The sequence below is a fragment of the Oreochromis aureus genome, linkage group 3, assembly GCF_013358895.1.
Source record: "Oreochromis aureus strain Israel breed Guangdong linkage group 3, ZZ_aureus, whole genome shotgun sequence".
NCBI lineage: Eukaryota > Metazoa > Chordata > Actinopteri > Cichliformes > Cichlidae > Oreochromis > Oreochromis aureus.
Window position 1 is genome coordinate 33152519 of NC_052944.1, and position 27292 is coordinate 33179810.

General features: G+C 40.7%; 1 long non-coding RNA gene across 1 annotated transcript; it reads right to left on the reverse strand.

Annotated features, from left to right (window-relative positions):
- Window positions 1–7765: 7765 nt before the first annotated feature.
- Window positions 7766–20420, reverse strand: LOC120439237. The gene is made up of 5 exons (XR_005612485.1): window positions 20283–20420; window positions 19778–19926; window positions 16149–16502; window positions 14509–14601; window positions 7766–8010 (listed from the first exon to the last, which is right to left on the reverse strand). It is a non-coding gene; the product is annotated as an uncharacterized LOC120439237 (long non-coding RNA).
- Between the last annotated feature and the right edge of the window lie 6872 nt (window positions 20421–27292).

Here is a 27292-nt window from a genome sequence, read left to right on the forward strand (position 1 = left end):
CCCCCTCCACCCCCCAAAAAAAACCATAAACACTCACACACAAAAATAAAACTGAAAAAAAAAAACCCTCTCCAACTCTACCGTTGCCGGTCCCAAGCCTGGATAAGGAAAGACGAGGGGTGAGTGAAAGGGATGTCAAGGGTGTTACGATCCCCTCTGCTAGGCGACAGAAGGGGAGAAACATACACAAGCCCTCTCACGAAATCTGAGTTAATAAAGGGGTTTTATTACAAACATTAAACCAAAAACCGACAGGGCAGTTCAACCAACCACTGGGCAAACAATTATTACATAAAGAAAAAACAATCAAGAGTAAAAGCTAAAGGTTAACTAAGGCAAGCTGGCGGCACACAAAATAAAGGCTAAGGGTAACTAAGGCAAGCCAGCATCACAAAACTCTAATGAAACTAAGTTCAGCTGTATGTCAGGTTTAAACAGAGCAACACAGCGAACAAGTTTTAACAAACGAGCTTCACATGCAAAGCAGACGAGGAGGCCACTGCGTGTTCACTTCAGAGCAGCAGTTCCCCATAGAGTGAAAGATCTTCAGCCTTTTATACTCCCAGGTGCAGACAATCAGCCAGTCAATTTGTCTTGGAGTGGTCATGGAATCTCCAGGCAGCCAATCGTCTGCGAGGTCTGGCACACTGTGATCTGCATAAAAGAAGGCTGGCACAGGACTCCCAGCAGCCAGTCATCCACGAGTCCTAGCACACTTAAATTTGCATGAACACAAATAGGCAGTCTCACTCCCTCCGAGGCCCAGGGCCGTAACAAGGGTCACGAAAATCAACATGACTCATTCTAAAGGACACAGACGTGCACCCAAAATTAGAAAAAAAATGGATGAAAGATTTCTAAGATACACTAAATCTAAAATTTAAAGTCTCTGCTGTTGGTCAGGCTAGAGAAAAGGTTATGTCATCACCAGAAACCAAGAGTGTGTCAGTAATCTTGAAAAGATTTGAATGCAAACTTTCCAACTTTCCAATACATCTATTCTAAATGAAAAGTTTGGCCTGATGGTGGTGCTCAAGCTCCATTATGTGGCATGGTGGCCAAGACTGTGACAGCGCTGAGCAGCTCCTTCAGTGGGAGACTGCGGCACCCACGATGTGGGACGGAGAGATTTCGCAGGTCTTTCCTCCCCACTGCTGTCAGACTCTACAACAAAGACTTTAACTGATCAAACACACACATCCACACATGTGCAATAATCTTTTCTGGCATCGTTGTATTTTTACTCAGTTGTATATAGCATTTGTATTCTATTTTTATCTTATTGTATATTTTATTCTATTTTATCTTATTCTACTGTATATAGTATTTTATTTTATTCTATTCTGTACAGTTGTGTACTGTATTTATTCTTATTGTATTCTAATTTTTGCTTCATAACTTTTGCACTGTCCACTTCCTGCTGTGACAAAACAAATTTCCCACGTGTGGGACTAATAAAGGTTATCTTATCTTATCTTAGTTTGCTTTACTCACAGCTTTATATATTTAACAGAATATAACACACGTCATGAGGAGTCAAAGTGGACGATCCAAACAGGATATCTGACAACAGGAGACATTCACAAATGCATATTTACACTGATAATTCATATTTATCTTAATATTAACATTTTAAAAAAATGTTTTATACAATAAACAGAAAGGAGAGTCTTCCAGTGGGACGATCATTTTTGTAACTGTTCACCCAAACACTTTTTCTATACTTCTAATAAACAAACACACAAAAACACCAACAACAAGTTTTGGGATGTACAGAGTTTGTACACATTACTGTTAACAAGAACACACAAACACACTCATCTAAAAAAATAATAATTGGACTACAGTTTTAATGCTCATGCTACATGTTTATTGAGATTGTCTAATGTCTGCGACGGTATCTTCTCCCACGTCTGCAGACACTGGAGGCCTTGTGGGGTCTCCTGCGTCTGCGAACGGGGCGAGAAGACCTCGCATATCTGCGTCTGTGTCCACACGGCATTGTCAGTACACGTGACCTGCTCCGTGTCATGGGTTCTATTTATGGACTCACCTGGCAACATTAGTGATGTCACTGCTGATGTTGTCACTATTGGTGTGACCTCATGAACCATTCATGCCATCTGAACTGTGGTGTAATTATGAGGTCACAGAGGGACGTGAATTCATTCACAGTTGATAGAGAGATTGGGTCACAACTCAAAGACGCAACGATGCAATTAAATCATCTGGATTTAAATCTTTCTAAATTACAAGGTTTAGAGGGTTCTTTGGACAGTACATATCCAAGATAAATGATCATAATTATAATATTTCTGACAGAGTCTAAATTGAATTGAAATGAATCTAATCAATCTTGAATCAGGACATTGTGAATCAGAATTGAATTATTTTTTAAGAAATTAGTGGCGACACCCAGGCTGCATGCCCATATCTGAACTGAATAACCTTAAATGTAAAAAAAAGTAAATGAATAAATGATTATTGGGATAACATGTTCATCAACGTTAATTGAACAATTCAAGAGGAATGTGATGTTACGGTATAGAGACAGTTATACATGTCTGGCTTGGTGGCCAAGTGGCAAGGCGTTGGTCTTGTAAACCAAAAATCATAGGTTCAATCCCCATCCGTGCCTTTGGTATGAGCTGAAAATCTACAGTGTTTGCTTTAAGTGGGGCAAACACTCTGCTCCCAATAACCACAAACACTGAACAGAACTTAAGAAATGACTCTGGTACCACAACATCACTGTTGTTGGCACTTTACTCAGTGTGAGTATCAGTTGGTGTTCATCTGAACAACAAACTGGACTGGACTCATAATTCAGACGCCCTCTACAGGAAAGGGCAGAGCAGGCTGTACCTGCTGCGGAGACTCAGGTCGTTTGGAGTGGAGGGCCCACTCCTGAAGACCTTCCATGACTCTGTGGTGAGTCAGCCATCTTCTATGGTGTGGTCTGCTGGGGCGGCAGCATCTCTGCTGGGGACAGGAAGAGACTGAACAGGCTGATCAGAAGGGCCAGCTCTGTTGTAGGATGCCCTCTGGACCCAGTGGAGGTGGTGAGTGACAGGAGAATGGTGGCTAAGCTGTCATCCCTGTTGGACAACATCTCCCACCCCATGCAGGAGACTGTGACAGCACTGAGCAGCTCCTTCAGTGGGAGACTGCGGCACCCACGGTGTGGGACGGAGAGATTTCGCAGGTCTTTCCTCCCCACTGCTGTCGGACTCCACAACAAAGACTTCATCTGATCAAACACGCACATCCACTAATGTGCAATAGTCTTTTCTGGCATCGTTGTATTTTTACTCAGTTGTATATAGCATTTGTATTCTATTCTTATCTTATTGTATATTTTATTCTATCTTATTCTACTGTATATAGTATTTTATTTTATTCTATTCTGTACAGTTGTGTACTGTATTTATGCTTGTTGTATTCTAATTTTTCCTTCATAACTTTTGAACTGTCCACTTCCTGCTGTGACAAAACAAATTTCCCACGTGTGGGACTAATAAAGGTTATCTTATCTTATCTTATCTTAGTTTGCTTTACTCACAGGTTTATATATTTAACAGAATATAACACACGTCATGAGGAGTCAAAGTGGACGATCCGAACAGGATATCTGACAACAGGAGACATTCACAAATGCATATTTACACTGATAATTCATATTAATGTTAATAATGACAATTTAAATCATTGGTTGAAACAATAAAGGGAAAGGAGACTCTTCTAGTATGACAATCATTTTATCAATTGTTCATCCAAACACTTTTTTTCTGTTGCCAAAAAACAAACACACTCATCTAAAAAAAATTCATTGGACTAAAGTTTTAATGCTCATGCAACATGTTTATTAAGATTGTCTCATGTCTGCGACGGTATCTTCTCCCACGTCTGCGGACACCGGAGGCCTTGTGGGGTCTCCTGCGAACGGGGCGAGTAGACCTCGCATGTTTGCATCTATACCTGCGTGGTGGCATTGTCCAAAACAGCGGTACCTGCTCCGTCTCATGGGTTCTATTTATGGACACCTGACAACATTAGTGATGTCACTGATGTTGTCACTATTGGTGATGCTATACCTTGCTTATAGCATAATGTCTGAACTGTCATGTCATTGTGAAGTCACCCTGCAATGTGATTTCTCACCCTTGGTCTCAGACTCTCGGGGCTCCACTGCATGTCAGAAAAGATGTCATACCTTTTCCTTTCAGCACACTGATCTGACAAGTTCAGCTGATGTTTCATCAGAAAGAGTCTTTCTACAATAAAAACCTCCAGGAAGTATCAGATCAGTATTTAAAATCAGCTTAACATCATGGAAGCAGTAAAGCAGAGGAATGAGAATGAATGGCACGTGACAAGAGAGGAGATGCTTCATCTGTAAACTATTACAGCCAACAAGGCAGCTTAACACAGCACTGCTTTTCAAATGAAGTGAAAGGCTTTCCAAGAAGGTCAAGGTTCATTCATTACTGAATCATTAAATACTACACATTAGTCAGAATCAAAACACTTTATTAATCCCTAAGAAAATTTGTCATGTAGCCACTTTAAAGTTACTTACACTGGAAACAACATCAGCAAGAAGAGATATAAGACTGTGTGTAACTGTAAAATAAAATTACTGATTTATGTGCAATAAAATATAATATAGGGGTGGCTGTAGCTCAGGTGGCAGAGCAGGTCAGCCAATAATCAGAAGGTCGGTGGTTCGATCCTAGGCTGCCTCCTGGCTGCATACCAAATATCCTCGGGCAAGATACTAACCCCACGTTTGCCTACTGGTGGTGGTCAGAGGGCCCGGTGGCGCCAGTGTCCGGCAGCCTCGCCTCTGTCAGTGCGCGCCAGGGCAGCTGTGGCTACAATGTAGCTTGCCATTGCCAGTGTGTGAATGACTGAATGTAGTGTAAAGCGCTTTGGGGTCCTTAGGGACTGAGTAAAGCGCTATACAAATGCAGGTCATTTACCATTTAAAATAATATAAATCACACACCAAAGTACACACAGGACGTTTTATTAGTAAGTTACAATGCAGACACATGCGCTGCCAAGGACATTTCAAAAATAATGCAGACATTTCATCATGTTTCATTTAAACAAGTTAAGAATCAAGCAGTGAATTGAGAAAACATTTGTTCTGTTTATAACAATTACAAAATGTATGATTGAACACCGATGATGCACTTTACTGCACATAGAAAATGATCCTAGCTGTAGAAAAACACATCCTTTTAATTTGACAAACACTTGATGCTATAAATGTGTTTGCAGTGACTGACTCGCCTGAGTTTGTTCCGGAAGCCACAGGTTAAAAGGTTAAATGAGGTTTATCGTCTCACACAGCATGCTCTTTGGAAACTGTTTCAGCGCAGCAGTTTGAGAAAATGTTTACGTGTTGCTTCCCTTTGCCTTGATGGAGTCACAGCACAGATGATGACAGGGAAGTGTTGCTGTGGGTGAAGACTCAGAGCAAGGGTTTCCCTGTGTGCAGCGTGTAGAGGTCTGTCTGTTGTGGATGTTAAAGACTAAAGCCTCACCGGCTCTTTAATCAGGCTGCCATATTGGAAGCATTGTTTCTACTTCTTCTGCTTTGAGGGATTAATAAAAGCAATACACACACGCACACACACACACACACACACACACGCACACGCTCGCCGCTTTTATTATTAATGAAAACAGAGAAAAAGAAAAACCTTCCATCATTCTGATGGATTTCCACTTGCCTCTTAGTTATCTTTAAGCAGGTTTCACCCGAAGAGCATTTAACCAGCTCCACCAAGCAAACATGGCTCATTAGCATTATATAAACAAACACTACGATTCATATATCTTACATTTTCTTAAATCAGCAGGAATAATGTTTGTTTGTTTGAAACAATGACTTCGCCTAAACTTGACCTTTAAATCAAGCTGAGCTTGATGTGTCCCGTGTTGAGTGGTTGAGTTTAGATTGACTAAGGCTTTGTGATGCCATGAAAAGAACTAAAGAGGGCATCTTTTTAGATTTAGACCATGAAACCGTGTTTCTGATGTTTGGTGGTGTGTGTTTCACTTGATTGAACCCTGCATTATGTTTAAACATCTCTAATTTTCCCCTCTGATCCTGCAGGGCATCATCCTGGGCTGCACCCTGCTCCCCATACGGGTCTTCCTGGCGTGGATCTTGTTAATCTCTGCTTGGATCGTCGCTGTGCTGCGATTGGCCGGCCTGTCTCAGGAGGAACGCTCCAAACCCTTATCAGGCTGGCGGCGCTGGCTGTTCCACCTGATCCTGTGGCTGCTGGGCCGTGCAGTGTTCTTCTGCGTGGGCTTCCATTGGGTTAAGGTGAAAGGTCGTAAGGCGGACGTGAAGGAGGCGCCGATCCTGGTAGTGGCGCCCCACAGCAGCTTCTTGGACATGGTGATCATGTTTCCAGCCGGGATGCCGGCAGTTGTGTCGCGGTCGGAGAACATAAACCTGCCGGTCATAGGAGGTGAAGAGAGAGAGAGAGAGAGAGAGAGAGAGAGAGAGAGAGAGAGAGAGAGGAATTTGTTTACTTTGCCATTGTTTATACACCTGGAAGCACCTGTTGGATCGCTAAAGAGTTTTTTTTTTTTTTTAAAGTATCCTGATGGGAGCTGTTGGTGTTTTTTTTTTTTGCTGACTGAGACAGTTCACATTTTACAGGCTGAGCTATCACTTTAGTCATTTATATCACACCTTAGGCCAGTGGTTCCCAAACTTGTTTTGCTGGGCCCCCCTTTGTTTTACAAGAAAAATGTTCACGCCCCCCTCTCTCGCGCGCGCACACACACGCACGCACGAACACATCCTCCAACCACACACACCCATATTTTGCTCCACTGCAGTTTATTTCACACCTCAAACATTTAGTAAACAATTAAGCAAATACATGTAATCTGCAATAAATTACAGGTAGTAATAAAATACACTACTAACTCTTTTACGCTCGTCCGCACCTACACACGGTATTTTTGAAAACGCAGCTGTTTCTGTGCATTTGGGCTTTTCGTCCAAACGTAAACAGCCACGTTATTGTTTACATGAGATGAATTGCTTTTCATGTTTAAAGAATTCAATCCACCAGAGGCCTCAACACAAAACTCTGGTGTACTGTGAAGTGCAGAGAGACACCTCCTGCTCATAGGCTTAATCATCACAGTAGAATCTCTTTAGTCAAGAGACTAGAAGCATTAACTGTTTATTTTATATGTAAAAATCTGTGATTCAACCCCAACATGAATTCGATCTTAAAGGCTGTAAAAAATTATGCATCTACAGGTTTCAGCTGGCGAACCAGTGCAGCCATAAAAGGTGAATATTTCAGTCAAAGTGCAAGTGGTCAGACCCGGTAATGTAATTGAAGCAGTGCTTAAAAGGATGACCTTAAAGGGAGATCAGCTGGATTTAAATCCAGTATAGCTTGTTTTATTCTCTCTTTCTTTCCTTCTTTCTTGGAAGATCATTTCAGCAAACTTAAAGCTACTTAAGAAGAAATGAGGGAGACGTTCTGGGTTTTTGTGCGTACCATCTCCACTACTTCCACCTCAGCATCGATGCGTAGCTGATAGGTGAAGGTTAACAAATCCTTCTTCATCTGGATGGAATTATCCTCCATCTGGGCCACTGTGAAGATTCGCATTAAACACTTGCGCCACACCTGGGCAGAGACAGAGCAGAGGGTTCAGCGGAAACTTTAAAGGCTTTGTTAGAGTTTAAGATCAACACTTTGTTTTCTTGCCTTGTGTTGTCACAGGAGTCTGGAGCAGATTCTATCTGGACCTGCTGCCTTCCTTTCCTTTGTCCTCTTGGGCTGTCGATGTGGGGCTGGGGTGAGGGATCCCCCCCGCCCCCGCCCCCCACCAGGTGGGATGGTGGGGGGCAGAAATGAAAATCCATGTGAGAGATTATCTAAAGTTTGTTTGGAGTGGGGTGGGGTGAGGGATGGGGCTGACTCTGGTCTTGGTCTCTTTTTAAAGAGATGCATAGTCCTGTAAGAGATCAGGATGTTTGCTCAGCCGTGACACTGATGAGTGACGAGCAGCAGTTTAATGGAAAGGCAGATTATATGGTAATAACAAAATTTTAAGAAATTAGTCAAAATGAAAGGTTGTAACTTAAGCCTGTAAGCACACAAAATGTATTTCTTAACCTTTTTTTGGTACTTTTTGATTTATTTGCAACATATTAAAAAAAAAAAAAAAAAAAAAAAAAAATCTTGCTTCCCTTATAATTCTGTCCAAAAGCTGTGACCACAAAAAAACAAAAAAAAACAACAAAAACTGAACGTGAGTCGATCGCATTCCCGCTGCTAGTGCTGGGCGATATGGAAAAAATATTTATCATGATATGAATTATTTTATATCACGATAACGATATATATCACGATATACCACCTGACCTGTGGTCATCTGGAAAGTACGCAGTTTGTAAACAGCGAGTGGAGAGGGTGCAGTCTTTGTTTTGAGTTACCGTAAAGCATGTCGCAAAAATCCGGGCGCACGATAGCAGCACCAGGTCGCAAAACCACAAGACAGTTTCTTTGCGAAAAATATTTTTTTATACTTTTAACTTTATGCAAGAGAAAATGGAGCATGTATAGTGAGAAGACAACACTAATATATTTGCCACAGGCTATTTAACCCTTTAAGATCTACCATAGAACCAAGTCCGCCAGAGCTTATCTTTACATTTTACATGCTGTAGTGCCATTTGTGGGAGCATTTCAAGTTTCCATACATCAATACAAGTGTTATAGCCCAAATTTTAATAATATGTATGCATTAAGTCCATAGTAACTACATAAATTGCAAAAAAGTGCAATAAACTAGAAAAAAATTGAAAATCGTTTTTGTTTTGTTTTTTTACAAATATTTCTAGTTAGAGAAATTTAAGAGGTGTATCCTTCAAAACTGTAAATACAAAAAAATTGCACAAAATACTTTCCAACCACGAGAAATTTATTTTGAGTGTCTTCATAGTTTTATTTTTGAGATGCACTAATTTTTATATACACTACAGGAAAATGAAAATAAATATTATAATGCAAATTTGCAAAAAAAACAAAACAGCATGTGCATCAAAATAAACTATTTCCAACAGTGTAATTTGACTCCTAAGCATCCCAGAAACGATACAGAAAAGCATAAAGTCAAACATGACTTTTAAAAACACCAATATAGGCTTTGAAGGTAAAAACTACATTTTCTGCGAAAATGACGCGTCTTCCGGTTTCGGACAGGTAATGGCGGACATGCGATAGTTCGCGCTGACTTAGATTCCAAAGTAGGAAGTGTTATGAACAGCTGATCGGATCGGCAAAGCGTGTTTCTGGAATATTTTGTTTTTGTTGCTGGAAGTGCTTCTTATGTAATTTTTGCAAAGCTATATGTGGAAGGAAACTGTGACCTAGGGCAGGCTAATGGCATTAGATGTAAGTACAACTCCTCCGGTTTCATATGCAAAAAAAAATTATTGCGCTACCTTACGTGGTTCCAGTTCTACAGGGATTTAAAAATAGTTAGGCAAAACGGAGTGTGCCTGCTCCGACCGGTTGTAAAGGGTTAGTGATATATTTTATGTAATAATTTATAAAATTAGGGTTAGAAACGATAGAAGACAAATGGCACGATAGACACTTTTCTATCGTCCACACGATATATATCGTCATATCGCCCAGCACTACCCGCTGCAATAGCGCCGCCAACGACATGCTGCAACTCGTTCCATAACAGCATCCTCTGCTGCAATGTACATACGAGTCTAGTTTGACAGGAGGCGAAGACCAGAAATGTAATTTTTCCTCCCACTACCAGGCAGGGTTTGTGAGCTATTTTAGCCCAGATGGCTGCAGTTAAAGGTTACATCTATCTGCAGCTGTTCAGCAAGCACAGCGAAAGAGTCACAGAGCAGACATCAGTGAGCAGATGTGATTTTAGGCCAAATACAGCACAGAAGGAAAAGGAGGAGCTGGAGTGGATGTAGGCTGCCGAGCCCACCACCAATAACTTTTAAATAGTCCTGCTAAAAGGAAGATGAACACACTGGAGCAATCACTTTGAGCACTTTCTACTATATGCATTGTTCACCTAGTCAAAGAGATTCATATAAGCCCTTTTGGGTTCAGTAGCTCCCCATGGATAAGTAAACATGCAGACTGTGGGAGCAGAGGATCGAAACACTGCCCTTCCAGCGACTATGGCTTTCTCTGGCTCTACCTCCTGACCTCCAAGTATCCAAGAAAGTTTCTTTGTCAGAGCGATGAAACTAAACTGCTCTGCAGACACAGAGTACAGGCTGACCAGAGGTCCTTACACAGAGGAGGACAGTAAAGTTACATAATAAAACAACAAAACAGAATGAAGACAATCGTAGTGATAATCTTAATACTGAAGGAGAGTTAATCCTAGACTGAGAGAGCCAAATCAGCATTATTAATGTCATGTGGGAGTCTTTGATATAGTCACTGACTGATGAGTACTTGTGAGGCCTTATAAAAGGAAACTGTTTGTGGTGCCAGGCACCAGCTGTATTGTGTGTTAGCGCTTCCCCAGCAGTAAATACTTTGTTTGCGTCATGTTTATCTGTCCAAAGATCCGTACGTATGCACACTAACCTACATCAGGCTGCGGCTACATCTTCTAAACAAACTGTGGTGTTTGTCCAGGACACTGTTTACATACTGGGTCCTGTCAGCGTGTGCAAAAGGGGGAAATGAAATACTGTTAAAGTCATACATGCTGTGAGAAAATGCGTCACTCAGACTGATGCTAAACAGTTTAATGCAAGCTTTTCTCTGACTCTCCTCAGGATACTATTCGCTGGACATACAAAGGAAGCAACTGGTGAGTCTGTTCACTTCTCCAGCTCAGAATCTGTGTGTTTTATTGATGACATTATGAGGCAGCAGAATGAATCAGGTAGTAGCCTCATGGACTTTGAACTTATTTTTTTGACTTTGAACCTGCTCACGGACCTGAGAAATGCTGCTCATCAGTTTTAACTGTCACCAATACACAGAAAGTGTTAGCTTCATATCAGTGTTATAAATCCTGAATGGTTAGTTATACAGAGGGCTACTTAACAAATAATGAATTTAACAGACAGTTCAGACAGTTGAAACTGAGACTGAATGTAAGCACAGGTTTTTGCACAGGTCCCGTTTTTAACTGGTGTCAAGCCAGCCTCCAATTCCAGCATTGCAGTCAAGCCAGCCTCCACTTTGAATACACAGGGAACCTAAAACAAAGTATTAAGGGAAGGGATGTGGAAACCGGATTTCAAAATAAAAGCTCCCGAAGCATGATTTCAAAATAAATACCAACTTACAGTAAATTAAGAGCACATTCACAAATATCAATTTCTCTTGTTTGCACACTTTAATGTTGGATACAAATGACATACCCTATTATTCTAGTAGCAACATGTCAATATTGAAATGCACAAGGAGATGGCTTTAAAGTAAAAGCCCTCTGAATGTTAATTTTTGAACTACTCTTTCAATTAATTCAGAATGGAAAATTCACGTTTCCACAGACTAGTTGCAGTCTATATTGACAGTATACAACCACAGTGATACCATGTTAATAACAATCATTCTTATTTTGCCTGTCAAAATAATGGCCCTTTCAATTTGACCATATATCGGTGTGCGTTTTCAATGACATCAGAAAGCTCTAAAATGGAAAATTGCTGTTTCCACAGAATAATTACTGTCTATATTGACAGTATTCCATCCCACAGTGATACCATGTTAATCTCAAGTCATTCTGATTTTGCCTTTCAAAATAATAGCCCTTTCAAATTGCCCATATGGGAAATAATCTTTCAATGAATTCTGATTTCTCTAAAAAGAAAAACTCTTGTTTCCACTGCATAATTTCACTCTAGATCAAGAGTATGCAACCCCACAATGATACCATGTCATTATCAAGTCAGTCTGATTTTGCGTTTCAAATGGCCCGTTGAAATTGCCCATTTAAGACCTACCTTTCAGTGATTTCAGAATGCTCTAAAAATGAAAATTTGTTTCCACAGGATAATTCCACTTTAGATCAACAGTATACAGCCCCACAGTGATACCATATCAAAATCAAGTAAGTCTGATTTTGCCTTCCAAATTAAAAGCCTTTTCAAATTGCCCAGAGACGACCTACTCTTTTAACGATTTCAAAATGCTCTTAAATTGAAATTTGCTGTTTCCACAGGATGAATCCATGTTAGATCAATAGTATCCAACCCCACAGTGATACCATATCAATATCAAGTCAGTCTGATTTTGCTTTCCAAAATAAAAGCCTTTCCAAATTGCCAATATCTGATTACTCTTGGAAGAATTTCAAAATTCTCTAAAAAGAAAAATTCTTGTTTCCACAGGATAATTTCACTCTGTATTGACAGTATGCAGCCCCACACAGTATGTCATGTCAATATCAAGTCAGTCTGATTTTGCCTTTCAAATTAATGGCCCGTTGAATTTGCCCATATGTGATATACTCTTTCAATTACTTCAGAATGTTTTAAAAATGAAAATTTCTGTTTCCACAGGATAATTTCACTCTAGATCGACAGTGTGCAGTGTACACTATCACGGGGATACAAAGTCAATTTCAAGTCGCCTTGATTTTGCCTTTCAAAGTAATGTCCCGTTGAAATTGCCAATATATGACCCACTCTTTCACTGACTTCAGAATCCCTTAAACCCTTAAAAGCAAAGTTGCTGTTTACACAAGATCATTTCACTCTACATTGACAGTATACAACCCCACAGTTTTATCACGTCAATGTCTTGATTATAATTGTTTGTGAGGTACCTTTTATAATTAAACGCAGATGCTGTTAACAGGACAATTACTGTTTCCACTAAGTAATTGGAGTTCATGCAAACCATAACACAACTCTACAGTGGTAACATCTCAATCTCAAATCAATCTCATTTTGCATTTCAGAGTAAAAGCCCTTTGACTTTGTTTATAGGGGCTTCTCTTTCCATAACTTCAGAATGGCATTAAATGGAAAGTTCCAGCTTCCACCCATTAATTCCAGTTCCACTGTCTTTATGCTTCAGTGTTTCTCTAATCAGGAGTAGATGGTGATGACTTCTGTGAGATTATTATATTATCTTATGCAACGTTATACCCTAATTAAAGATTGTGAAATTATTATGTAGTTTTAGTTTGCATTATTCTCCTGACTTAGAAGAAGGGATAACTATTACATTTATTAAACTGATTTGTATTGCATTAGACTGCAGATTTATTGTGAATGAATGATATTGTTTTATGACCCATGATACTGCTGCGTTATAAGAAATACTGTTTTCAGAGAATCACTGCCTTATTTGTCTGATTAGAAAAGAACAGAGCATACTGCACAGGAAGCCAAGGTCATAACTTAGGCACCGTAAGAGAGAAACAATGTGAATGCTTAGTTTGGAGGGGCTGAAGCTATAAGAATGTGAGAAACACTCAGACACTTCGAGATCAGGCGGACACCCTCCTGACCTGTAATAATAAACTACAAAAAAATGAAAATCGTTTTTGATTGTTTTTACATAAATTTCTAGTTAGAAAAATTTAAGAGGTGTATCCTTCAAAACTGTAAATACAAAAAAAGTTGCACAAAATAGTTTCCAACCACGAGAAATTTATTTTGAGTGTCTTCATAGTTTTATTTTTGAGATGCACTAATTTTTATATACTACAGGAAAAATGAAAATAAATAGTATAATTTGAGTTCTAAGCATCCCAGAAACGATGCAGAAAAGCATGAAGTCAAACATGACTTTTAAAAACACCAACATAGGCTTATAAGGCCCTTTTCGCGAAAATGACGTCACTTCCGGTTTCTGGCAGGTAATGGCGGACATGCGATAGTTCGCGCGCTGACGATATGCCAACGTAGGAAGTGTTATGAACATCGGCAAAGCGTGTTTCTGGAATATTATCTTTTGTTGCTGCAAGTGCTTCTTATGTAATTTTGCAAAGCTATATGTGGAAGGAAACCGTGACCTAGGGCAGGCTAATGGCATTAGATGTAAGTACAACTCCTCCGGTTTCATATGCAAAAAAACCATTATTGCGCTACCTTACGTGGTTCCAGTTCTACAGGGATTTAAAAATAGTTAGGGTAAAACGGAGTGTGCCTGCTCCGACCGGTTGTAAAGGGTTAATTATATATTTTATGTAATAATTTATATAAAATTGGGTTAAAACGATAGAAGACAAATGGCACGATAGACACTTTTCTATCGCTCACACGATACATATCGTCATATCGCCCAGCGCTACCTGAAACCTTGTAGCAACGCCTGCCTCTGGCCTACCACTGTTGCTGCTACTGCTAGGGCTCTCCTGGTGAAAGTGGTGAACAAATGCTTGTTAAGACCCAGCTTGCATAAAGTTTCAAACACAACTCCTAATCAACCCTACGCAAACCTACAGGCATTTTTCACACCACACAAAACCCCGCTGTAAGCTTTCCACACCTACCTCTCTGTGCCGATTAGATTTAGACAGTCGCATCTGTCTCAGCATCTGAGACCTTTGCTCCATCATCAGCGTCCTCACAGGTATATGATGTCACTGTCGTGCAGAGAAGAGGTACATGGACATGCTCAGAAGAGGTGAGAAAACAGCTGTTGTAGAGATTAGTGGAAAACAGACTGGAATTTATATTTTATTGAGATCTCAGGTCCACATTTAACCTTATCCGGTCTTTAAGTGATGACGTGATTTAATCCTACTTCCGGCCCTAAAGTAGTCTGCGTTTAATATGGCTTTTGTGTTGTTAACGTGTTTAATGTTTTGTATTTTCTTCTATTTAATCTCAAAAGCTCCTAAAACAGTCAGTGATCACTGTTGACCTCCCTCGGCTTTTATTACTGCTAATCATTTAATTAAGCTCAGTTTTTAAACCTTACGATGCAACTACAGCCCAGCCCGTGCAGCAGTATATGAATGACTAATGTGGATGGATTATCTCAGTTGTTCTCCTGGCTGAAGTTTGGTCCGTTTACGGCATCCTGCCATGCGATTACATTTGTTCCTGACCGCCGAGAATCTTCACGTTAACTTTTATCGAGCGGAAAAAAGTTAGCTTGTTTATATTATGCTCACATAGCTGCGTCGCTAGCGGTCACGTAGCACATAGTTATATACCAGCTGGCCAAACTTCAGTACCCTACAAAAGTCACTGCTGTTTAGTTTTCTGTCTTCATTTATGTCAGAAGTGATAGCAGAGCTGTACGTTTGAATTTGTTTCCAAAACCCTGCAGTCAGGACATGCTATATTGTATTTAGATGGAAGCTAGCGAGCTAACTTCCTGCTAACTTCTAACTCCGTTAAATATCATAAATTCCATTTTCATGGATGCCTGGATGTTAAACTCAATTGCTACACCTGGTAGAGCAGAACACTGATCATTTTATTAAAATGAAAGACTTTAGAAAGTTTTTCAACTCTCAGTAATGCCTCAGTGATCGTTTGATATATGGACCTGCAGCGGAGTTTAAGCCCAGACACGGCTAGTGACGTCAGACTTAAAGACCGGATATTCACGCAGTGGTTCAGTTTATGCACTTTAAGAACTTCATCCAGTTCAGAATTAACATTACACGCAATTCTTTGAACTGCCGGAGGAAGTGCGAGTACCCGAAGGGATTTAAAGCAGGTTCCTTCTTTCTGTTTTCATGTTTAAAGAATTCAATCCACCAGAGGCCTCAACACAAAACTCTGGTGTACTCTGAAGTGCAGAGAGAGACACCTCCTGCTCATAGGCTTAATCATCACAGTAGAATCTCTTTAGTCAAGAGACTAGAAGTATTAACTGTTTATTTTATATGTAAAAATCTGTGATTCAACCCCAACATGAATTCGATCTTAAAGGCTGTAAAAATTATGCATCTACATGTTTCAGCTGGCAAACCAGTGCAGCCATAAAGGTGAATATTTCTACAATGTAAATCGTCATGAAGAAGAAAACCATTGAATGAGAAGGCGTGTCCAAACACTCACTCTCTGATATATAAGAACACACACACGCACACACAAACTATGACTATTAGGAAATATTCTTTGGTACTGACACAAGATGAAACATGAGAGAAATATGTAAGATGTACAGGATCACCTGACAAAGCTGTTCTGTACAGTCCTGCAGCAGTCTGGAGCAGATTCTATCCGGACCTGCTGCCTTCCTTGCCTTCGTCCTTTTGGGCTGTCGATGTGGGGTTGGGTTGGGCTGGGCCGGGGTGAGGAATTCCCCCCCCCCACACCACACCACACCACACCCACACCCACACACACACAAGGTGGGATGGTGGGGGGCAGAAATGAAAATTCATGTGAGAGATCATCTAAAGTTTGCTTGGACTGGGGTGGGGTGAGGGATGGGGCTGACTCTGTGCCCCCCCCCTCCAGCTATCAGAACTGTCAGCAGCAGGGCCCACGTAGGTTCCCAGTCATCTTTCCCGTGGCCAAACACCTGCCAGAAACACACAGATTTCAAATATACACACACAAACCCAGCAAATCACACTATGTTTAAGGAAATGGCAAGTACTGCAAATGGAAAAATAAAAAATCTGATAGAGAGTGGAAGGAGACAATAGCCTGAGCACTGAGAATCAAAGAAATAATCAAAAGCTTCAGTGAAAGCAGGAACTGCAGAAAATACAGCATCTCCAGGTAACTACTAATTACACTTAAACTACCTAAATAAATGGGTCACACTGTACATGAGAGAAAACATAAAACACCATCACTTTAAAGCATTTTAAAGCACCATGGTTTAATCAACAGGGTTCATGCGCTTTTTTCAGGGTCAAATTCAAGCACTTTCAGGGTCCCTTTTCAAGCTTTTCCAGCACATCCCCATCCCACCCCCCATCAAAAAAAAAAAAAAAGAAAAAAAGAAAAAAAAAAGTATGCATGTTTCAATTCGCATCACCTCAGTAAGACCATGTAAAAATTAAAACAAATCATCCTAGGTGAACAAACACTTTTGTTCCCCCTTTTTTAAGAAATAGAAAAACGCACCACACAAAAATACTGCAAAAGGAAACGGTCGCCTTATATACATATTGTATAAACTCAAAATGCACATTTCACTTAAAAATTGAGATGTGAAAATGTGAACAAATCAACTAGTTAGAGATATTCTTCTCCTGTTCAAAAAACCCAAAAAGAAATAAGTCTTCTCATCAGATATTGATGCTTTTGTGACAAAAAAAAAAATAGGAGACAGATGTTTGTTTGTTGTTTTTTAAGTTAATTCCCAATAAAACTAACTGTTTTATTGCTAACTACATTGCTGTCTGTATTATTGCTGAAGTCATAAATGATCACCTTTAAAGTGTTTGTGCTAATAACATCATGTACAGTCAGACAGGCATGGAGAACAGCACTGACTGGGAGGCTTTGAACAGATCACATAGTTCAATTCAACATATAAGACTGTAAGAATGCACAAGCATCTACTTAAAATCTATTGAATTTATTTAATGTGGGCGATTGTGGCTCAAGAGTTGGGAGTTCGCCTTGTAATCGGAAGGTTGCCGGTTCGAGCCCGGCTTGACAGTCTCGGTCGTTGTGTCCTTGGGCAAGACACTTCACCCGTTGCTTACTGGTGGTCAGAGGGCCCGATGGCGCCAGTGTCCGGCAGCCTCGCCTCTGTCAGTGCGCCCAGGGTGGCTGTGGCTATACAATGTAGCTTGCCATCACCAGTGTGTGAATGTGTGCGTGAATGGATGAATGACTGGATGTGTAAAGTGCTTTGGGGTCCTTAGGGACTAGTAAAGCGCTATACAAGTACAGGCCATTTACCATTTATTGAATTTATCATCTGTGATGTTATGTACAATTCCAATGTATTTTGTTCATCTCCCTTAAATAAACAGGCAGCCTTAAAGTATGAAATATTCACATACAAATACACAAATGTGTCTACTGTCTCAGTGGCTGATAGTGCCCCACAGGCCTCAGTGTGCGCTTGAAGACATTTATAATGTTTAAGTAGTTTAATGTGCAGGTGCTGACGATAAACACATTTTGAATGAAAGCCAGGGAATTTTGGTAGCACAGAAACAAGTGGCTAGTCTTTGTGACCATATGGATCAGTCCCTCATATCACCATTATTTCACCCAAAGGCACCAAGTTAATACTCAAAAAAGCTGCAGTAATACACACAAATATAAACACAGTACTTGGTGACACTTTGCTTTTAGCCTTTAACCCTCTGGTGTCCAGGGTATAATTGGCCGTTTTTGACTACTTTTGATTTGACCTCTATATTTCACCTTTAAAAACTGTTTATCTTGCCAATCTGTTATTTTCTCATTTTGACATATTGTATCAGCACAATTTATCCAAATTCAGACAAAATTTAAAATACAAGTAGAAAGTGATATTTTTGACTGTAAAAACCACAAGCATGTTTAACGAATCATTTTCATAACTTGAAATGCAAATAGAAATTGTACATTTTTAAAAAAAAATATGCACAAGTTTTGCAAACAACAGAGTCATATGGTACTATTTACCTAAAAAAACGCAGCCAAAGGCTCAGACGTTTTTCATATAACCATTTAAAACTAGTTACAGAACAATCAGGTGTTCTGCCAAAAATAAGAAGGCACACAATTTATTTATGCAACTCCAAAAAATAGTTAGACAGCACAGGGGTAAATCCTGCAGGTCTGACAGCAGGTGTGTCACTCAGCGTTTACACTGCAATCTGCCTTTGGTGGCTTTTTTGCAGCAACTGTGACGTTCACTAGTAGAACTGACACACAAAACAAAACAACAACTACACTACACACTAACTACACAAGACAACACACTAACTTGAGACTCCAAACATGATAAACATCACAAATCTCTCACGTATCAAAACTCTCTCTCTCTTTTTCGCTCACTCGCTCTCTCCCTCTTCCCTACAACCAAATACCACATGTTGCCATATCATTTTTTTGATTGGTCGACATGGTACATTTTTCCACCAATAGGGAAGGAGTGTTTTTTCTTTTTTTCACTCACAAGCAAAGCGTGTTTGCTAGCGCTCTCCATAAAAAACGCCGTTTTTACCGTTTCTTCCCGGAGTAAACGCCACTGTTTTATTCAGAACCCCCCCCCCTCAAAAAAAACATCGGTTTTACGTGACCTATCAACACAATTTAAAAACTGGTATATAGCTTGAAGTCCACACGTTCGACCCAAGTTGAAATGGAGACTCTGGGTCCGTCGACCCCAGAGGGTTAATCAGAAAGCCTTAAGTTAGCTAGTTATGTATCGGGCTAATGTTTAAAGCTTTCACTTGAGTAAATTAACTCATATTACTGCTAAGTAATGTTAGCTAAGTTCACAGCATATTCCGTAATAGCGCTGCCATACTGCATCACACTCAGCGCACTCATCCCCGACTGTCCGAGGGAGGGGCGGGGTCACATATTGAAACAGACGCAAGGCAGCCCAGGCGGGGAAATTTTGCTTTTGCGTCTCATTTTATTTCTCTATCTGATAAGAAAACAATTCAATCAGATAGCTATTTATTGTGAATGAAATACAGTTACATTTTCAAGCACTTTTAAGCACCACATCTGAAATTCAAGCACTTTTCAAACCTTGAAAAGATGACATTAGAATTCAAGCATTTTCAAGGATTTCAAGCACCCGTACGAACCCTGGTCTTTACACCCAGAGAAAAGTCTGGAGAACACAATGCTAACTGGAACAACAACAAAGCAAACAAAGCAACTCACCAGAAGGATCTCGACAGCTCCCAGGATGTACATGGCTCCAGCGAAGGTTGTGCCCAAGTAGAAGCACAGGCCTACCGCCCCCCCAAACTCTGGACCCAAGGAGCGGCTGATCATGAAGTAGGAACCTCCCGCTGGAAGGGGGGGAGAAGCTGGAGGAGGAAGTTGTATGTAAGGGTTGGAGGAAGTGGAAATAAAGTGGGAAAAAGAGGGATGGAAATAAAGTTGGATGAAGACAGACACAGATTGGAGGGGGAAAAGAAGGGTGGACAAAGAAAGAGAGAAAGAGAGGAGGGGGTGGATGGTTAGTAACATTATGATGTTGGGAGGCAAAAGGGGAGAAAAGAGGAGTGCTTGTAGCATCGCTAACTAGCTAGCAACAAGCCTCCAACACAGTGCGTATGCTAGCGGCTAATCTAGCTAACGAATTAACAACAGAGTGATTTTAGAACTATAAGATGATAAGCTGTGTTTCTTTTTTTTATAACAGTGACATGGTTGTATTTACCTTAATTAAACGAGTCGTCAGTCGCGGTAAACAAGCAAAAAACTCGCGCCGCCAGGCTACGTAAAAAGTGTAGGGGCGTGTTTGCGGTCACGTCCAGCGGGTGTGTGGGCGGGAGCGTTACACAGTCGCTCCACCTCAAGTCACTACTGCGCAGACTCTGGCTCCAAATTTGCAAGATGGAGGCCTCCACAAGCGGGTATTTCAAGAGCGGGTATTTTGGCTTCATTTTTGCACAATGGGAGGAGGCGGTGTCGCGTCGTCCATGTTTTCTACAGTCAATGGTTCAAATCCATACGACCGGCGCCGATGTGAAGATGTTGCTAGGCAACGGTCCGTCGCATTCTGTTTAGAGGTGGGCGGGGCTTACAGGGATACTTCAAAGCGGAGACTTCAAGGCGGAGACTTCAAAGCGACTGATGCTGTGACCTCATAGAACACACATCATAACGCAGCACTCTGAAACGCATATAGGCAGGTGTTAGTAGCAGGCACTATCATTCAGTCCAGTCAATGCACCGGAACCAGACACACGAGGTAAGAGCTGACAGTCAAATGTATTCAGACAACATCAACGCAGCCACTGTGAATCTGCTCATAGATGGCTTTTTAAATAAAATTAACATGTTACAGTTGCGATACTTGCTGGCAGGTCGCCCAGATGACTGCACCGTCCAGCTAATGTGCAACATAGCCGCTCAGATGGTGAAGCTCTGCGCGAACTCTGTCAAAACCCCACTGGTGCAATATAAAATCCCACAAGAACGATGCATCGACAGCCTCTTCAGCCAACTGGAGGTGCGCATCGGCTTTCTTGCTTCCGCTCTCTTCACGGAATGGGATCAGAGAGCTGAAGAAGGCTTTATAAAAGATCTTTTCCGGGTGTCGTGTGGGAGATTCGCCCACTGCACGTCCTGCACCCAGCAGGAAATTCAGGCACAGGAAATTCAGACAGACAATTGTTCTGTCCCACAGACAGAACAACCAGACAAAGATCTGGAGTCCTCGCTGTCTGTGGAACTGTCAAAATGTCAAAACTAGAAGAAGCCTCAGAGGTAGAAACAGAGCCTGAAGAAGCAGCCGTGGCCTCTGAGGAGCAGAAACCCTCTGCGTCACCTCGAGGTGAACCAGAGGGAAAAAGGCTCCTCAGCACACTCCTTCAAGCTGTGCTTTCCCAGGCTGCAAAAGAATCCAAAGCCTGCCCCTTAGACTCCCTCCACCAGCACCTGTTAGATCAAATCTGCTCTGAAATAAAAACAGCAGATTTGACTTTATCACCAAAGGCCCTACAAGACCTTGCAAAGGACATTTTCAAAGACCTCTGCAAGGAAATTCCATTGAATTTAAGAGAGCCGACACTGGACAAACTTTTCATCTCTGTGTTTAAGAAACACCTGGCATCTACAGAGAAACTTGTCCGAGAGTCTTCTGAAATCAAGGCTCAGAAGCAGCTTTCAGTTGATGTCTGCATGGACGAACTTGTCATGCGTGCTTTCAAAAAAGCACGCGTTTCCTACACAGATGATACAATTTCTGCAATTAAGAACCGCTTGGTCAAGAAGATCTGGGCTGAGGTCCAAGATATTGATTTTCAACCTTCCTCGAAGACCTTCAAAACCTCACACAAGGTCATTTACAAATCTCTACTTAAGGAGTGGAAGGATCCCGAGTGTGTCATGATTTTAATTTGCCTCAACCAGCAAGCAGCTGAGGAAAAAGTCATCACGACATTTAAAGAACATCTGATGTCGGCAGCGGCGCCAGCAGGTCGTATCAGCAGGTTCATGTCATTTCTGGGTCGGTGTTTCGGCATCACCCGCAGACAACAGTCGGTGTCTCCCCTGTAAAAACTGATATCAAAGTTACTCTTTAAATTGGCTAACAACAGACGATCAAACAAGCCAATTTATTTAACATCCAATGAGTCATTTTAAAAACCCCTGGGCTGGTCGCGGCAGATGGCCATCCCTCCCTGAGCCTGGTTCTGCCGGAAGTTTCTCCCTGTTAAAAGGGAGTTTTTCTTCCCCACTGTCGCCACATGCTTGCTCAGAGGGAATTGTCCAATTATCGGGGTTTTGTTTCTAGTCAGTAAATTAAACTGGCACTTTAAATTAATGATCAAATTTCAGAAAATCGAATAAAATTTTTAAACGAAAAATCACACTCTGATTTCTGCTTGCATTCACTGTCCGTCGGACAAATGTATAAATATTCAGCTTAGACTGAACGCATGTCGAGTAGCTGTCATTCAGTCCAAACTGTTTTAGGTAGAAAATGCAGAGAACATCCTGTTGTAATATTTTTTAGTGAGATTTGATCCATGCAAAGTTGTACATTTAAATGAAATCATACAGTGAACATGAGATACACCTTCCTGTTTCAGCAGCCAAAACATTAAGCACAACTTTAATAGAAATAACTCCATTTAATAAAATAGATTGGAATAAGGTCATTACAAAAACAAAAGGAGCTTAGTTTTAAGCTTCATCTCTATTAAAATAATTTTAAACAGCGAGTGAGTTGTTTTGTTGATTTAAATTGATAAAAGAAAAAATCAATAAAATTTTAAAAGATTATACTTTGATTTCTGGAGGTTTTCTTAAATGAGTGGCCAGTCTGTGGAACAAGAAATCCCCAAGAGAGAAAACATCCCAGCCTGAAGAAGCTGTGACCTCCGAGGAACAGAAACCTTCTGTGTAACATCAAGTTTGCAGAAAGCACAAGCACAGACACAGTCGTTCACACTGCTGCAGCTAAGCACAGTAAAATGTACTCAGACAACATCAACGCAGCCACTGTGGGCCCAGATGACTGCACCGTCCAGCTGCTGGGCAACATGGTCGCTCAGATGGTGCATCTGTGCCATGGCTGATTTTCCAGCATGAAATGTCCACGCTGTTGTGATCATCTCAGCAAGTCCATCAATTGCCTTTCACTCTTCTTTGTCCTTTCACTTGTGTCCTGTTTGTCAGCGTCCCATATAATTTCTTCAAAGTAAGTACCGTATATGATGCCAGTATTTTCCCACATTTTCTAGATGCTGTACCAGTACTGTGTTTAAAATGCCATCAAAAGCTCAATTAAGTGTTATTCTTATTCTTCTTTCTCACCTTTCTTTCTCTGTCTTCTTTCACTTTTAAAGGTTGCCATGTTAAAAAAAAAGATCTTGTGCTACCATGCGGTTTTGTATTGTTTTGGTAAATAAATAGTTTATAAAAATATCACTAAATCTGTCATTTATTAATTTTAATATTGATTAGTGGTCATGTCTCACCTCTAGTCTTCTTGGTCTTAATTTCAGGTTTCTAGCATGTGTTGTATATATTTCAGGAGGTTGACTGGACCAAGCAGTCTTTTGTTCCCGCTATGTACTGTTTAAAATCCAGAATAGGGAGGACTGTGTAGGTTTAAGTTTATTAGATTGATACATATGTACCAACAAGGCAGTGTACATCATAGTGTTTGTTTTCATTCAAAGGCTTTATGGCTTTTCCTATAATGCCTGGTGGGTCGGTCTCTAGTCAAAATGCCCGGGCCGATTTTTTGTCCCAGTCCAGCCCTAACGTTGGTTCTGGCTTACCCTTATACTGACCGCTCTACAATCACGTACAGGTGTGTTCCCAGTTAACCCAGGCACAAAACAACGAGGAGGAGGCGTGAGTAGTAGAGCAAGCGAGAGAGAGAGAAAGGAAAAGTACTGAATATGATGTCACTTATTTATGTGCGAGTAATGAAGACCATTAAAACATTACTGTTGGCCACATGTCGGCAAAGTTATGTGACATTAGTGATGTTTGCACTTTCAGCGTTAACTTGGTTTTAAAGCCTCTACTTCTAAATATATATATAGTTGACCTTAATCTTACAGAGAATGTGATGATTTTATGGATAATTAAAGTCAGTCATATATCCACAAACACAACAAGCTGAAAGTCAGTGATGCTGCTCGGTTTGCAGTCCTGAATATGACGGCACAAGCAGGATTCACTGCACTGTTAATGTTAGCTATGTTATATTGCTGCCTCTGTTCGGTGGTGTCGAGCCAAACGGACTTTAACGTGTGTTTGAACGAGCTGACGGTTCACTCGTTAAGCTGAAAGAAAGATGCTTTCATCACAGGAGTCACACATGTGTCCACTGGACCATCTGGGAACTCTTCTTGTTTAGCACTCGTAATAACACAAACACTAAATCCTCCTTCTCTTGTGCTGTTTTGTAGCAGTGTGTACACCTGAGACTGTCACCTGTCTGTCTGTCCTGCACTCTCTCTCTGTTTCTTTCTCTCTGATTGTGGAATAAAAGTATGAACATGTGTTTATAAGTTACACTTGTGTTTGAATCCTGCAGCTTATCACACATTTGATTTCCATGTTTGACAACTGCAAGTGTCCAGAGTGAGGACAGACTGAGGGACCCACTGCTGCACATCATCTGTGAGGCTTTGCACCCCTGATGATCCACCAGGACAAACTCAGCAGTGTGTGAGGAAGAGGAGGAGGAAGAGCCAGCAGCAGCTGACAGATGGAGAGAATAGACCAGGGGTCTGCAACCTTTAACACCCAAAGAGCCATTTGGAGCCAGTTTCCACGCAAAAGAAAACATTGGGAGCCGCAAATCCTTTTTGAAATCTAAAATGAAGATAACACTGTATATATTGTTTTTTGTGCTTTGTGTGCACAACTAAAGTAAGTAAGTAAAGTTTATTTATTAAGCGCTTTTCACAGACAGGCAGTCACAAAGCGCTGTACACAAATATTAAAATAAACAATACAATCAATAGACATTATACACAATGTAAAAGATCAAATGTAAATAATGTAAAGAATATAAAATACGTAGATCAACAAAAGGCTTGTTTGAACAGAAACGTTTTTAACTGCTTTTTAAAAGAATCCACAGAGCAACTAAGGTGTGTTGCTTATGTAATCCAGGAAGTGCTACAGAGAAAACTACATTTTATTTATGTAATTAACACATTTTGAACTCTTAAAGAAATATAACAAAAGGAAAGACACCCAGCTGAACTAAAATGATCCATGTAGCAAACAAAAACTGTTGTGAGCCGCCACCCTTTTAAAAAGTAATTGGAAAAAAAGCACTATGCCGCTAAAAAAAAAATACATATTTGCAAAATTCTGCCTAAATATCTATTTTACCTTGTTAATGTGTGTGGCGGGGCGTGGTCTGTAGTGCCGCTGCAGGGGAGTCGGACACACCTGAGCGGCACCCGCAATCACGCCTCACCGCCTTAAAGTCTGTGCTCTCTCTGCTGTTGTGTTGTCGGGCTGTGAGCTGAAAAGCTACAGCCGGCTGTATGCGTACAGCAACCGTGTGTGACAAGTGGTCAATAAAGAGATGCTGAAAAGCGTGTTCATGCAAACATCGTCGGGTCTGCCGTGATATGTTTACAATGGGACTTCTGGTCCCAAACCTCGGCGCACAGCGTCTGCAAATCGGGGCTTTCATCGTTACGCAGGACTGTAAGCTGTCATCTGTGAGGCGTGAGCGGTGTTTGTTTTTTAACATAGTTCACAGTGAAGAACAGCTGCTGACATAATGTGGATCCGAAGATCCATAATTGGCCTACCTGGGGTTGAAAGTCTCGATAAATGCACAGCGTTTCGGCGGGTACACCCGCTTCCCCGAGTGTGACGCTTATTTTGAGCGATGAAAAAAATAATAAGATATAATTTTATTTTTATATTTCAAAATCACAATAATCTACCAATTTAGAACTACAAGTTTTTTAAAAAAGAACTAAACACAAATAAAATGCACTTCAGCTAAATACTTCTTCTATTTTCCCAAACCACCCGGAGCCGCAAAATAAGGACTAAAGAGCCGCATGCGGCTCCGGAGCCGCGGGTTGCCGACCCCTGGAATAGACAGACTGTTCCCTGTTTGTGAAGGACTGCTAGAGAAGTTTAAAATAACTAATTGTCTGTCCTGAATCAGTCTTATTAGGTAATGTTCAAATAATGTTATCATTCCAGTGTTTTCAGTGTGGGAGAAAGTACTCAGGGCCTTCAAGTTACACACTATGAAAGGCAACAACAAGTTTAATATTCAGTACGCACCGTACGTAGTACATGTACTGCGCGTACTACGAAGCGTGCAGCCACTAAATTGGGACACAGCCTGTGTGTGTGTGTGTGTGTGTGTGTGTGTGTGTGTGTGTGTGTGTGTGTGTGAGAGAGAGAGAGAGAGAGACCTCTTTTTTTTTCTCGCAGCATCTCATTGTAGGATATAAATTGAATATATTCAGACTGGTTGACTGGCATAGATCCTGTGTGTCTCTGTGCATTTGAGTTTCCATATATGTCCATATTTGTAATTGTGTGTATCTGTTGGCTGGTCTTTCTTGTTTGTTTGTATTTTTTTTAAAATTTCTGCCAATTTTTCTCAGGTGAGCGAGAAGTAGTTTTGAGGGAACTTAACCATGTTCAGCTTTTTTTTTCAGCTGGTCATTTTGCTTTTCCAATATTTCTGCTCAAGTTATTACTTTTCAGCTAAATTATAATATTTCTGTTACTATGTTGCATTTCTACTAAGTTATACCATTATACTACTTTATATTAAGTTGTACTCTTACACCATTTCTTCCAAGTTGTAATGTTGTGCCAAATATTACCATTTCTGTTGTATTACAATACCTCTGCCATGTTGTACTATTTCTGTCAAGTTACTATGTTTCTACTAAGTAACTCAATTTCTGCAAAGTTCTTATATTTTTGCTAAGTTGTTATTCACCTGCAAAGTTATTACAATTTCAACAACTTTTCAAATACTGACTTCAGCTTCTTCAGCTGTTTTCTGCTTTTTCAGCAGTTTCCAGCGAACAGCTTCAGCTTTACAGCATCCACACAGCGTTTTCGCAGGAAATGCAAATTTTTCTAGTTGGTTTTTGAGGCCCTGTCCTAGAAAACTGACTCCTTCTGCTGCCCTCCTGACTCGCTGCCTCCAGCTGTAATTGCATTCGGATGTAACCCTGATGTGGAGCCCAGTCCTTCCTG